Genomic DNA, 14,899 nt, shown 5'->3' with positions numbered 1-14,899 from the left:
GAAAGCTGTCCAGTCAGGGCTGTTCCCTTTAGTAGGGGAGCGACCCCTTCCTTCCTTCTCACACCCTTTTTTTATCCCTGATATCTGCAAGTTGCCTAATTCTTGATGGTCTAGCTAACTTCCTGGTGACCTTTAAAAAATTTTTATTTAATTTTTTTAATTGAACCATCGTGAGATAAAGCTTTCATGATTGAGTTTCAGTCATACAATGATCGGACCCCCGTCCCTCCACCAGTATACATTTACTGATGTCCAAAGTATCCCTTGCACCTTCCCCCTCCCCATTCCACTCCCCTGCCTCTATTTTCTTCTTACTCTCTCTCTCTATTATCGGGCATTATGGTTTGCAATACAAATACTTAGAGGTCATCATGTTTGGTCCCGTTGTCTACTTTTAGCACACATCTCCCATCCTGAGCAGTCCTCCGACCATCATTGACTTAGTGATCCCTTCCCTTTCCCAGCTGGTTTCTCTTCAGATTGTATAAATCTTTCACCTTTTCCTGGTGACCTTTTACTTGGTCGGCCGCCTTCAGCTGGTTTGTGCTGGGCAAGTGCCATGTCAAACTCCTATTGGCTGTTATCACCTGGAGGTTCATGTCTCATTTCTCTCCAAGGACTGACTTCCCACATCCTGCTGTGTGTCAGGGTTTCTAGCTAACTCTGTAATCCTGAGATTTGCCTCAAGGCCATGGTCATGGCTGTACAAATTTTTCACTAAGCAAGCTTTGGGTACAGAACAACTGCTACTTAGAAATGGTGGTGCTTGTGCTATGCTGAATAATACCTACCTTATCTGACAGTAGTGGGGAGGGCTCCACGGTGTACCCCAATCCCCCCTCCCTTCCACACACAGAAAAAGAATAAAAATATAAATTTAAAAAAATATTTTCAGTGTATTTTTATAAGCTGCAAGGTTGCTTCCAATACTTTCATCTCCTTACCTAAAACTTTGCTGGACAAAGAGAACCTTGACCTGTCACAGGCTATAGACTTCCTAGCTCCATATCTGGGACTCTTTTTTTTTTTTTTTTTTTTGTGAAACACCATGAGGTACAGTTGTAGAATTACAAATTTTTGTGCTTGGGTTTCAATTATACAATGTTCGAGTACCCATTCCTCCACCAGTGCCCATTCTCCACCACCACGGGTCCCAGTATCCCTCCCTCCCCCTGTCCCCCCACTCCACCCACCTCTGTGGCAAGGTATTCCCTTTTGTTCTCTCTCTCCTTTTGGGTGATGTGGTTTGCAAAACAGGCATTGAGTGGCAATCATGTTCAGTCTGTAGTCTACTCTCAGCACGCATCTCTCATCCTGGGAGGATCCTCCCAACACCCTTTATTTGGTGCTTCCTTCTCTATCTGAGCTGCCTTTTCCCCTAGCGTGTACGGCTGGCTGCCTCCAAGCCATGGGGTGAACCTCCTGGTACTTATCTCGGCTATTCTTGGGTGTTAGTCTCCTATTTTGTTACTTTATGTTCCCCAGCATATCTGGATATCTTTTCATTTCTATAATTTATGGCTTCTGCTGATCCTGACACATAATTTTTTTCCACACACACATCCTGTACTTGTGATATTTCTGGACTTGTATTTCAAATAACCATTGTGAAAACTCATGAAAGACCTAAGATCCTTCTTCCCTTCTGCCAGTACCTGAGAGCACACAGTGTAGGGTCAGGGCTTAAGAATACTCTAAATGATCACTAAGTCAATGATGTTTGGAGGGATCACTCGGGATGGGAGATGTGTGCTGAAGGTAACAAAGGACCAAACGTGATAGCCTCTCAGTATCTATATTGCAAATCATAATGCTCAAAAGTAGAGAGAGAGTATGGGGGAAAGTGTCTACCATAGAGGCAGGGGGAGGGCTGGAAAGAGGGCTTTGTTGGAAGAGAATGTGCACTGGTGGAGGGGTGGGTGTTCAATTATTGTATGACTGAAACTGGAACATGAAAGCTTTGGAACTATATCTCTTGGTGATTCAATTAAAAAAAAGAAAAAAGAAAAAAAAATTTTTTAAAAAAAGAATGCTCTAAATGACCAGAGTCAGTCCCAACCTCGCATGCAGTTTAATCCTTTGGGGTGTCTGTGGGGAGCAGAAAGGGGGCTTGTACTAGCTCTTCAGCCTTTGGAGGATAATGAGGGCTCGTAGGTCCCTCCAGTCCCACATTCTACAGTCTGAGCATGGCCAGATAAGGCCTGAATAGAATGCCAGGCAGGTGCCAGCGTTTCCTTAGGCGAAGGTGATTCATCCCTTAGTGGTTACCGAAAGAAGAGGACAGATATTTGTTAATGCCCCTGGGACTACTTGTTTCTTGGCTGAACTTAGACCCTCCTCTGGTTTCATCCAGGAGGGCCTGGTGCCACTGGAGATGGCCTGGCCTTGCCCCTGAGTTCCTCCAGGACACTGTGCTCCAAGAGTCAACAACCGCAGTACAAGCACCAACTCCCTCATCAACACTGCGGACTTCCGGCCCTGTAACCACTTCCGATGCTGAGCACCGTAACTTCTGTATCTTGGTGTTCTCCGTGAGTGGACAGTTCCCCGGTTCTTCTGTGTTGGGAGCAGACCCGATGGTAGCCACCTGGAACAGGAGCCCGGAGTTCGGAGGGAACAGGAGCTCCAACAAGAAGCCAGCTCCCTGCAGCATCCCTGGCTCCCTTCCTCTGCCCCGCTGCAGGTCCCCTGCCTGCCAAGAATAACTTTAGTAATTAAACAAAATAATACCCAACAATTTGAAAACTTATACCTTAAACAAGAAAACGTTATTTATTTCATTGACCACTCTTCCCCGCTCCCTTTTTATTTTCTCTCCACAGTTTTTTTTTTTTTTTTTTTTTTTTTTTTACTGTGGACACGGGCATCTTTTTTGAATGTGTTCTTGCAAACTGGGATTTGTTTTGTTTGCTTGTTTGTTTGTTTGTTTGGTACTGCAGAGCATGCAACTCAAAACCTTACACATGCAAGGCAAGTGCATGTGCAACTCCTAAACAACAACCCCCATCCCCTAAACTGTCCGTAGTGGATTTATCTGCATCTGTTGTAGGATTCTGGTAAAAAGTGTTATATTAGGTTATATTATGTAATTACTTATAACGTTCCTTTTCAGTGTTTTTAGCTTCTGACTCTGGTATATGACATTAGCTGTAAGCCACCTGCCCTAAGCCTGAAGCTCATCATCAACTGCCCTGGCCATGTGGATGGAACCCCAGGTGTCCATCAACTTTCTGTCACATGCTGGTCATTTGACCCATGGTTCCTAATTGGTTTGTGAGAATATGTGTTTATTCAGAAGCAGGATGGCAGATCTCAGGGTTGTGTGCATGTGTGTAGGGTTTAACTCATCAAGTAGAACCAGACTCCTTTCCAAAACAGCTGCTTCTTTCTACACGTCCATGGATGGTGTGTGATTACCCTGTGCCAACAAAGCCTTTTCAGTGAGTGTCTCTGGGACACCAGTGAGTGCCAGCTGACCAAAACTTCCTGGAGTGGGGGGCATGAAGGGTTGCAGTCACAGAATCTGCACCCAACAAGGAGTCTAATGGCAGAGCAGCTGCCAGATCTGACAGTTGGTGGGTGAGACTGCATAGTCTCCCTCAGCACCCTTCGGACCTTGGAGACCTTGCAAAAATAGGGGCTAAGGGCCATTAAAATGTGCCTGAGTGCAGCAACAGTAATAGGAGTCCAACAGCAGCAACCTCCTTGTTGGAGATAATCACACCCCCACCCCCACACACCACTCCCATACTCTGACCTGAGCTTACACAGGTTAAAAAGCTGTATTCCGAGATGCAGATCAAAACCACAATGAGATATCATTTCACACCACAGAGACTTGCCCATATCCACAAGAACAAAAACCGGTGCTGGCCCGGACGTGGCGAGAAAGGGACCTTCCTTCACTGCTGGTGGGAATGCCGACTGGTTCAGCCCTTTTGGAAAACAGTATGGATGATTCTCAAAAAATTAGAAATTGTGCTCCCATTTGACCCAGCAATACCACTCCTGGGACTATATCCCAGAGAGAAAAAAAGTATAGTTGAAGTGACATCTGCAATTGTTTGTTCATTGCAGCACTCTTTACAATAACTAGAATCTGGAAAAACCCTGAGTGCCTGAGAACAGATGACTGGTTAAAGAAACTTTGGTATATTTACACAATGGAGTACTATGTAGCTGTTAGAAAAGAAGAAGTCATGAAATTTACATACAAGTGGTACTACATGGAAAGTATCATTAAGCGAAATGACTCAGAAAGAAAGGGATAGACATAGAAAGATTGCATTCATCTGGGGAACATAAAGTAACAAAATAGGAGACTAACACCCAAGAGTGGCCGAGATTAGTACCAGGAATTTTACTCCCTGGCTTGGAGGCCAGCCACACATGCTAGGAGAAAAGGGAGCTCAGATAGAGAAGGGAACACCAAATAAAGGGTGTTGGGAGGATCCTCCCAGGATGGGAGAAGCATGCTGAAAGTAGACTATAAACCAAACATGATTGCCACCCATTGCCTCTTTTGCAAACCACAACACGCAATAAAAGAGAGAGAACAGAGGGGAATTCCCTGCCACAGAGGCAGGGTGGGCTGGGGGGGGATGAAGGGTGGGAGGGATACTGGGATTCGTGGTGGTGGGAAATGGGCACTGGTGGAGGGATGGGTACTTGATCATTTTATAATTGAAACCCAAGAACAAAAAATTTCTAAGTCTACAACTGTACCTCATGATGTCTCACTAATAAAAATTTTTTAAAAATAAAATAAAAACAGCAACAAAAACAAGAAAAAAAAAGCTGTATTCCATAAGAAGGGACCATCAAGCAAAGGATCCTTGGAGGGCCTTCTCGGGATGGGAGATGCGTGCTGAAAGTAGACTTTAGACCGAATGTGATGGCCTCTTAATACCTGTATTGCAAACTATAAGACCCAAAAGGAGAGAGAGAGAGAGAGAGAGAGAGAGAGAGAGAGAGAGAGAGAGAGAGAAAATGTGCCTGCCACAGAGGCAGGCAGGGGGGATGGGCGGGGGTGGCAGGAAGGATACTGGGAACATTGGTGGTGGAGAATGGGCACTGGCAGAGGGATGGGTACTCAACCATTGACTGAAATGTAATCACAAAAGTGTATTAGTGTGTAATTGTATCTCACGGTGTTTCATTAAAAATTTTTTTTAAAAAATTGCTGTCTCATTGGTCACACCTTATGTAAAGTGTTTGCAATACAGGTATTAAAATGTTGGGGGTATGGTGCCGCCAGCAGGTCAATCTGTACCTGTGAGGCAAGTGCATCAGCAGCCTCATGGCGCCTTCAGACTTCCAGATACCCCAAAATTGCTGCTGTGCCTTTGGCCAGACCCCAAAAACTTGGGGCAAAGTTTACCAAGAAAGTAAACAGCCAAAAGTTAGGTATGTGGGAAACACACTCACAAACCACCTCCAGCTCAGCTATATAATTGGAGGCATGGCATCTCTGGTTCCTGATTGAACTGCTTAATGGCCATGATCCCAGAGACTCAGAAACGAATGTTGGAAACCAGTGGCTTTAGGTAGAAATGCGTCCGGTCCCTGCAGTAGGTTACCGGTGCTGGGCCAACCCAGGTGGGAATAGGTTTCGTGCCTTGTCCTGTCGACCCAGTGCCCGCCATCCTTCAGAGGACACTGGATAGTCAGGTTTGGGCCCCAGTGACGAGACACACAGGGCCTCACGGGATGGGCGTGGAGCCAGGCTTGTCCTTCCCACCCCAACGAGACCCCAAGTCATCACCCACGAATGGCCTCTCTGGCTCCTGATCCAGCTGCTTAATGGCCATGATCCCAGAGACTCAGAAACAAATCTCAAAACCTAATGGCTTTTCGCCCTCTCTTCTCTGGAAAGAAGGATGGCAGCCGCATGGGAGCCTTGTGGACAGCAGGTATGAGCCGGGGGTGTGGGGGGCGACTAAAACCTCACGAGAAGGGGGGTGTTCCAGTCCGTCCTTCACGCCCTACCGAGGTCAACAGTTGCCCCCCACGAGCAGCTCCCCAGCACGGCCACAGTCCCAGAAGCACAAGGACTTAATGCAGAACCCGGCAGCTTGGAACAGAAAAGTGAAAGGACTATGCTTTAATCCAGGCCATCAAGTCTGCTGGAGGGGAAAGGGTGTTGCCCCATTCGCCCTCTCTTCTCTGGAAAGAAGGATGGCGGCCGCATGGGAGCCTTGTGGACAGCAGGTATGAGCCGGGGGTGTGGGGGCGACTAAAACCTCATGGGAAGGGGGGCGTTCCGGTCCGTCCTTCACGCCCTACCGAGGTCAACAGTTGCCCCCCACGAGCGGCTCTCCAGCACGGCCACAGCCCCAGAAGCACAAGAGCTTAATGCAGAACCCAGCAGCTTGGAGCAGAAAAGTGAAAGGACTATGCGTTAATCCAGGCAATCATTTCTGCCCAGAGGGGAAAGGGTGTTGCTCCCTTCCGCCCTCCTCCCTCTGGAAAGAAAGATGGCGGCCACATGGGAGCCTTGTGGACAGCAGGTATGAGCCGGGGGTGTGGGGGCGACTAAAACCTCATGGGTCGGGGGGCGTTCCGGTCCGTCCTTCACGCCCTACTGAGGTCACCAGTTGCCCCCCACGAGTGGCTCTCCAGCACGGCCATGGCCCCAGAAGCACAAGGACTTAATGCAGAACCCAGCAGCTTGGAGCAGAAAAGTGAACGGACTATGCATTGATCCAGCCCATCAAGTCTGCCGGAGGGGAAAGGGTGTTGCCCCATTCGCCCTCTCCTCTCTGGAAAGAAAGATGGCGGCCACATGGGAGCCTGTGGACAGCAGGTATGAGCCGGGAGTGTGGGGGCGACTAAAACCTCATGGGAAGGGGGGCGTTTCGCTCCGCCCTTCACGCCCTACCGAGGCCACCGGTTGCCCCCCGCGAGCGGCTCTCCAGCACGGCCACGACTCCAGAACACAGAAACCAATTTCTTAACTATCTGACTTTCAGTAGAAATACTTCCAGGGTCAATAGGTAAAATAGCAGAAATCCAAAACCAACATTTAATTCTTGAACCCAGCTGTAGAAAGCAAATCACTTCACAATGCTTTTTCAGCATGTCTGATTTGGGGGGGGGGGGTAAACTCTAAATAATAGTGGTGAATCTTTTATTGAAACAATGAATCCAATCAAAGCAGATAGAGTGTTAACTAGAATTCATCTGCCTCACAGGGACGGGGAGGGGCGGGGGGTGGGGTTTCATTGGGGTTCTTCATGGTAAAAAATAAGTATTGGTAAAGGGAAATGTGTTTGATATTTGCATGACTGAGACATAAACCTGAAAGCTTTGTAACCTTTCCCACAGTGATTCAATAAATAAATAAAAAAAAAAAATAAAAAAAAATAAAAAAAAAAAAAAACCTAATGGCTTTTGGCAGAAATGCGTCCGGACCCTACAGTACATTACTGTCGCCGGGCCACCCCAGGGAGGAAAGGGTGTTGTCACTCTACCTGCTCCCTCTTGGCGGCTCGGTGACCGTCATCCTCCAGAGGCCTTTGGACAGTCAGGCTTGGGCCCGCAGTGATGAAACTTGTTGGGCCTCAGGGGATGGGGGTGGGGGGGAGCCGGGCCTGTCCTCCCCTCCCCAACGAGACCCCAAGTCATCGCCCACGAATGGCCTCTCTGGCTCCTGATCAAGCTGCTTAACGGCCATGATCCCAGAGACTCAGAAACAAATCTTGAAACCCAGGGGCTTTTGGCAGAAATGTGTCCAGACCCTGCAGTAGGTTACTGTCGCCGGGCCACCCCGGGGGGGAAAGGGTGCTGTCCCTCTGCTTGTTTCCCCCTGGCGGCTCTGTGGCCGCCATTCTCCAGAGGCCATTGGACAGTCAAGCTTGGGCCCGCAGTGACGAAACTTTTTGGGCTTCACGGGATGGGGTGGAGCCGGGCTTGTCCTCCCCACCCCAACGAGACCACAAGTCATCGCTCACAAATGGCCTCTCTGGCTCCTGATCAAGCAGCTCAACAGCCTTGATCCCAGAGACTCAGGAGCAAATCTCAAAACCCAGTGACTTTTGGCAGAAATCCTTCCAGATTTAAGTGTTAAAATTTCGGAATTTCAAAATCACATGACCCTACTGCAGCCACGTGACATCGTCTGTTATTCATAACCAGCAATAGAACACAAATTGTCTATTGTTGCCTTTTCAGCATATCTGAGTGTGGGGTAAAATCTCAGATAATAATGGTGGGTCTGGTGTTGAAATATTGAATGTGATCAAAGTAGAGAGAGAGTAATGTGGAAATCATCTGCCCCACAGGTGGGGGGAGAGTTGGGATGGGGGTATACTGGGGTTTTTGGTGGTGGAGAATGGGCACTGATGAAGGTACGGGTGTTTCATTGTATGACCGAGAGTTGGACCCAAAAGCTTTGTAACTGCTCTCACGGTGATTCAATAAATAAAATTATAAAAAATGAAAAAAAAAGTAAGGTGGAGTTCATGCACAATTCAATCAGCTAATCAGTGGCTGAATAAATAGCAGTACTCCTACAAAAAAATGTAAAAGATTATTAAGGTTTGTGGAAGTGACCAACCAGGCTGAATTATGCCCTATGGAAATAAGGGTTTGTAAGATGGTCAGTTGTATAGCTTATGTAAGAAAGAGACCATCAGGGTCTTGTTTATCTGGCCCCTCTCTTTTCATTTCCTGCTACCTCAGTCAGTGCTCCCAGCCAGTCCAGCACCTTCACCATCTTCTCTGTTCTGCCTGGACTTTAGCTCAACTCAACCCACAGCAGTTATGTCGGCTGATACCTGTGTAGTCTACGAGCATGCCAGGCTAAAGCAGCTTAAGACTACGAGTCCTGTCTGAGAGAAAGACACATTCCATTTCACTATATATATTTTTTGTTGTTAGGTCACACCCAGCAGTGTTCAGGGTTTACTCCTGCCTTGGTGCTCAGGATAGGATGTGGGGACCATGTGGGGTGCTGGAGATCAAAACAGCCAGTTGCAAGCAAGGCAAGTGCCTTATCCACTGTACTACCTCTCAGAGGATACCCCCGTAGGGTCAGTGCACAGAGATGTGCCTATATGTGCGGTAGTGCTGAAGACATCTGGTGGTCTTCATGCTAATCTTACATGCCCTCCACGAGAATGTGGAGTGAGTCAAATCTGTTGCAACAAGTACACTGCTCTCTGGAGACTGGGCCATCAGCAACCCCCTGGGACTGTAGAAACTCCTGTGCTGAGTCCTGGGCCCTTCTCCTCAGCATCGATGCTCCTGCTCTGCTGAGATTATGTCCCACACGAGGGACAGGAGGGCTGCATGGAGAACAGTGGGTGGATCTGGAAGGATTTGGTGCAGTGGCTCCCTCTGGATTGACACCCTTGCTAAGTCCTGCCCTTCAGTGACAAAGCAGATGGTGATGGGGACTGGGCAGAGCCTGAAGAGCTGGTCCTGGTCCCCAGGCGCAGGCCACTGGGTTACGTATTCTTCTTGCCCAGCTTGTGATGGCCTGAAGGAACTGTGTCTCACTAGCTCATGATGCTGGTGGTGGCAGCCAAGGGGGCTTGGCCTGTGCTGTAACTGTTCAGGCCCATTCAGCTCCAAAACACTGATGTATGATGGTATGTCCCCGCTTACACGCCCCCCCCCCAACACCACACTGGAACCCCTGATATACCTCATCTGGCCTCAGAAGCCATCATGCTGGCCCTGTCTGCCATCTCTGGCACCTTTTATGGAAGGGAAGTAGAACTGTCTCCCCCCCCCCCCCCATGCCTAGTGGGCCCAGCACCTCTGGCAGAGATCATGCTGCGGAATAGGGACTGGGAGGCTCTGAGTTGTCACTCACACATAGACAGGTGGATATGTCCTGAGAGCTCCAGCACGGCTCCTAGCCACCATCCTCTTTCCTAGGGACTATCTAGGTCCTGAGGTTGCTCCCAGATCTTCCTGTCCATCTGTCTGCCTCTCTGTGCAGAATGGATTCCCAGCCTCTCTGGAAGGTCTGAGGCAGGATGGGCGGATGTGGACAAGTGGAGGAAACAGGATGGGTCCATGGGGAAGGGATGCCTGAATGAGCTTGGCTGGGAGTTACCAAAAGGCTACTTGGGAAGAGTGTGGGGAGAGTGAGGGGGTGTCCGCACAGACTCATTGCTGCAACAAGCTCACGGGTCTGCATTTCTCTTGCTCCATTTGGAATACGGTTAATAGGTCACAGCTGAAACCTGCTTCTCAGATGCAGATGTTCTCTCACGGGGAGAGAGAGGGTGAGAGAACTCTTTTGATCTGGAGGAAGATTTGGATGAAGAGATTTAAGCAACATACCTGAACATGAGGTTTCGGAAAGACTTCTTCTGGGTTCTCTTTTTCCTTCCCCCTCCTGAAGACCAGATGGTGGATAGCCAGAATGGTTTCTGTTTTGTTTTTTTCTTTTTGGGTCACACCCGGCGATGCACAGGGGTTACTCCTGGCTCTGCACTCAGGAATTACTCCTGGCAGTGCTCAGGGGGCCATATAGGATGCTGGGAATTGAACCAGGATCGGCGTGCAAGGCAAATGCCCTACCCGCTGTGCTATCACTCCAGCCCCCAGAATGGTCTTTGCACCCACACAGCACCATGGCCCAAGCTCAGACCTTCACATTGGCCCTGGACATCCCTCAGGCCACTGAGTCGACTTCTGGGCCCCTTAATGTGTGTTTTCTTCACATTGGAGTCCAGTATAAATATATCAAAGTATACAAATCACAAAGGTACAGCTCAAACGTTGTCTCCCAAATCACTGTTATAATCAGCATCAGAGAAGCCCCTTTCAAAGCTTCTGTCACAGTTCCTCATGCTAACACAACCCGGACTTCTGAGGCTCCCCATGACCGTTGCCAGTTTGAGCACCTTATGAATAGAATCATTGTTTCAGGAAATCTGACTAATGCCAGTTCTTGAGGATGGTAAGATTAGCAAACCAACTGCCAGCTATTGTCAGCACAACTGCTCTTTTTTTTTACAGCACAGCACACATAGGCACATCTGTGTAAGCTAACTTTTCAATGGAACGAGAAGCAGTCAGTGACAGGGCCAACAGCAACCCCAACCACTCACCACTCACACCTGAGCTTAAATCCCCACCCCACCCCCAATTGTTTCAGCTATGTGATTGGTTACACACTATACAAATGAGGGCTCTTGGGATGACTGGGTTAATCATTTTGTAAATAAGGGACCATCAGAGTTCCTGTTTATCTGTACCTCCTTCCTGACTTTTGCTTCAGCAATAGAAGAGCACTGAAGGACTTTTAAGACAAATATCTAATACCCATTGAGAGTTTTAAGAGTTTTGCTTGGTGGTGGAGTGATAGCACAGCAGGTAGGGCGTTTGCCTTGCACGCAGCTAACATGGCCGACCCGAGTTCGATTTCTCCGCCCCTCTCGGAGAGCCCGGCAAGCTACCGAGAATATCTAGCCTGCACAGCAAAGCTTGGCAAGCTCCGTGTAGAGTATTTGATATGCCAAACACAGTAACAACAGCGTCTCACAATGGGGACGTTACTGGGCCCGCTCAAGAAAATTGATGAACTACGGGAGGACAGTGACAGTGACAGTGATTATGCCAGAATTATCTTTACCTGTAGAAAAGGGCCTCTGTACACATAAAGGCCCATGGAGGTGTTTTGTTTTCTATGGGGTAGAGGAGACAGGTCTGCCCTTTGAGTTAGTGCAAAGCAGAACAGAGGCTCTGTAGAGGGTGTGCATAAGTAAGAACTCTTCTGGTGACAATCAGACGGTAAGACTGGAGGGAAATCCCAGACCTGGAATGTTCTAGAACCTTGGAAAGAGCACCTGACCTTTCTTGGAGTCAAGGTTGGGCATGAGCTGAACTCACACACCGTCAGTTTTTACATAACATCCTTGAGAGGTTCTCGGAAACTATGGTTCTAACAAAACCAGTTTCACTCTGGGTTGATTCTGTAAACAAGGCTTCAAATCTCCTTGCAGAAACATCACCACACTTCATATTATTCTTCTAATACCAAGAGACTTTCAATATTAAGAAGTAATGAGTGTTCACTCATTTTCCTCATTTTCCAACCCACCTATCCCAATTCAGGAATTAGGTGCTGGGGTCTCTCCCACCTTACATACTGAATTTCAGGGTGTAAGAAGGGAGACCCCTACCCACCACACACAGGGCACTCTCCCACTCCTCCCACACCCACTCAGATGGGGCTCAGAGAGACATGCCAGTAAGCTTAACACGCACCATCTTTGGGGTGTGGCCAGAAACTAGGGTCCCTGCAGAAAATCCCCAGAGGCACCCCAGAGGGGAGCAGGTAAGACCCCTCCCCGCCCCCAGCAGCCGAAAACCTCTAGAACACAACTGCCACCATGCTCACAGCCGCTCTTCACATGCTCGGGCCAAGCCTCACCCAGGAATGAATCCCCGGAAAACTCAAGTATGCAGGATTTTGTGACTGGGAACTCTGGATTCAATGGGATGGGGAACAGAGATCTTCTGCCCATATCCCCCTGTCTCTGACAACTCAGCAGTCATATCCATAAGACACCTCTGGCTGGCACCAGATAATCTCGTCATCAGCCACCATCCAGATCACATGTCCTCTCTCAGAAGGGAGCATAACATGACGCTCACCATAACCATGCCCCCCAGGGTAGCCAGACCCCTCGCCGGGCTGTTTCACTCAGGGTGCCTTGGGCGGGGGGGTAGTTGAGATCCTCCCAAACCCAAGGGACACTGCCCTGGCAGCTGAAAACCTCCAGAACTCCACCACCGCCATGCTCACAGCCACTCTACATACCTGCAAGCTGAGTCTCACCCATGAATGAACCTATTCCTGGACCTCGCAGCCACATTTGTGGCCACGTGACTCTTCATACCTCACACCCTATGCATACTCTAAGAGTACCGCACCACATTTTACGGGGTTCAAAGAAGGAGGCAACCAATCTTAGAGGGAAATATATATATTTTTTACAGCAAATGCCTGAGTTACAAACTAGGGAAGCAAACGTTGCCTTAGGGGAGACACAAAGAGCTCTCACCGCCCTGGGGCCAGAGTCATTCCGATTTGCCGGTGATGCACAGCTAAAGCTCAGGGAGAGGGAGGTCCCTGCTCCAATCACAGAACTGAGGGGCCAGACTGTAGCCCCCATTGGTGGAGAGGCTGAAGCCCATCACCTCCTCAGGAACATTGCTCCTACAAGCAGGGGAGCTCCAGAGGTCTGAACACGATAGGGCCAGGGACAAGTCGAATCTTGAAAGTGCTCAGACCCAGAGTGATGTACTGTGTGAAGGGCACTTGCCTTGCATGCAGCAGACCAGCGCTGGCACCCCATACTGTCCCCTGAGCCTCCCCAGGAGTGATCCCTGAGCGAAGAACCAGCAGTAAGTCCTGAACACTGCCAGGAGTGCCCCCCCCCCCCCCGCCAGAATAAAATGGTCAAAATTTAAAAAGGAAAGATAAACGTCAGACATCTTTGCCCTTCCCTCTTTGTAGCAACCAGCCAAGCCCCCCAGGGTAGCAGAAAGAGAGCAGCGCCCAACCCCTTCAGGGCACTTCCTGCTCCTCTCAGCCTGACCACAAATCACAATCCACTTTATTTTCTACAGTGAGGGGGATCAAACCCAGGGCCTTACACATCAAGGGAATCACTCTACCCCTGAACTACATCCCCAACCCCTCACATTTTAGGATAAAGGTAAAGGTAAAGGCCCTCCCGTTGATCGTCGATTTGCTCGAGCGGGCCCAGTAACGTCTCCATTGGAGACTTTGTTGTTACTGTGTCTGGCATATCGAGTACTCTCGGTAGCTTGCCGGGCTCTCCGAGAGGGGTGGAGGAATCGAACTCGGGTTGGCCATGTTGGCTGCGTGCAAGGCAAACGCCCTACCCGCTGTGCTATCGCTCCAGCCCATTTTAGGATGCTGAGATAAAACAGGACATAAAGTTTGCTCTTTTCAGATTGTGAAGTATACTATACGGTGATACAGGCACAGCATCTATACTGCTGTGTCCAAGTCATCCTGTACACAGTTCTCACCTTCTCAAGGGGAGACTTTGTACCCTTGAGACACTAGCCCCTCCCGCCCCCCAGTCACCACACTTCTGTCTTCATTCTGTGGATTTCTTTACTCCTGATATCTCCTAGTACTGCCAAACAGTAATTGTTCTAAGCAGAAATTTTTTTCTCAGACTAATATTTTGGGGGATGAGGCATTTTGTTTTGTTTATTTGGGGGCCACACCAAGCAACGCTCAAGGCTTCCTCCTGGCTCTGTGCTCAGGGGTCACTCCTGGAGGTACTGCAGGGACCCTACGTGGTGTTGGGGATGGAACTAGGGTCAGCTGCATGCAAGATATGCACTTTACCTCCTGGGGCTGAAAAGCTAGTACAGCACATAGAGCACTTGCCTTGCATGAGGCTAACCTGAGTGTGGTCCTTTGCACCCCATACAGTCCCCCAAGCCCTGCCAGGAGTCATACATAAGTGTTGAGTCAGGAGAAATCCCTGAGCACTGTTGGGTGTGGATTCAAAAGACCTCTTTCTCCCAAATAGCACCTTACAGCCTGTCCTATCTCTCTGGCCCAGAGTTTTAGAACTTTTAAAAATAGGGACTACATAGGGTAGTGCTTGGGCACCTAGACTTTTTCCTGGAATCACTTGGCTGAGGGAGGCTGGCAGTGCCCAGGGGTCCCTGGGCTGTATCTGGAGGTTCTGGTGAGGACCATGTGATGCCTTGATAGAATGTGGAGTCTTGCATGTGTCCTACCTACCATTTGAGTTATCTCTCCAGGCCCTAAGTTTGGGGACTTTCTGGGTACTATTTCTCTGAATGCCTTTCAAGATCTAATTAGATATTGCACTGAATCAGTGTTGGATGTACTTCATCCTGATTGCAAGCAAAAGTCTACTCC

Source organism: Sorex fumeus, unplaced genomic scaffold (genome assembly GCF_029834395.1).
Source record: "Sorex fumeus unplaced genomic scaffold, SorFum_2.1 ptg000044l, whole genome shotgun sequence".
In the NCBI taxonomy this organism is placed as follows: domain Eukaryota; kingdom Metazoa; phylum Chordata; class Mammalia; order Eulipotyphla; family Soricidae; genus Sorex; species Sorex fumeus.
The sequence above is the reverse complement of the archived record's forward strand: the minus strand, read 5'-3'. Positions refer to the sequence as shown.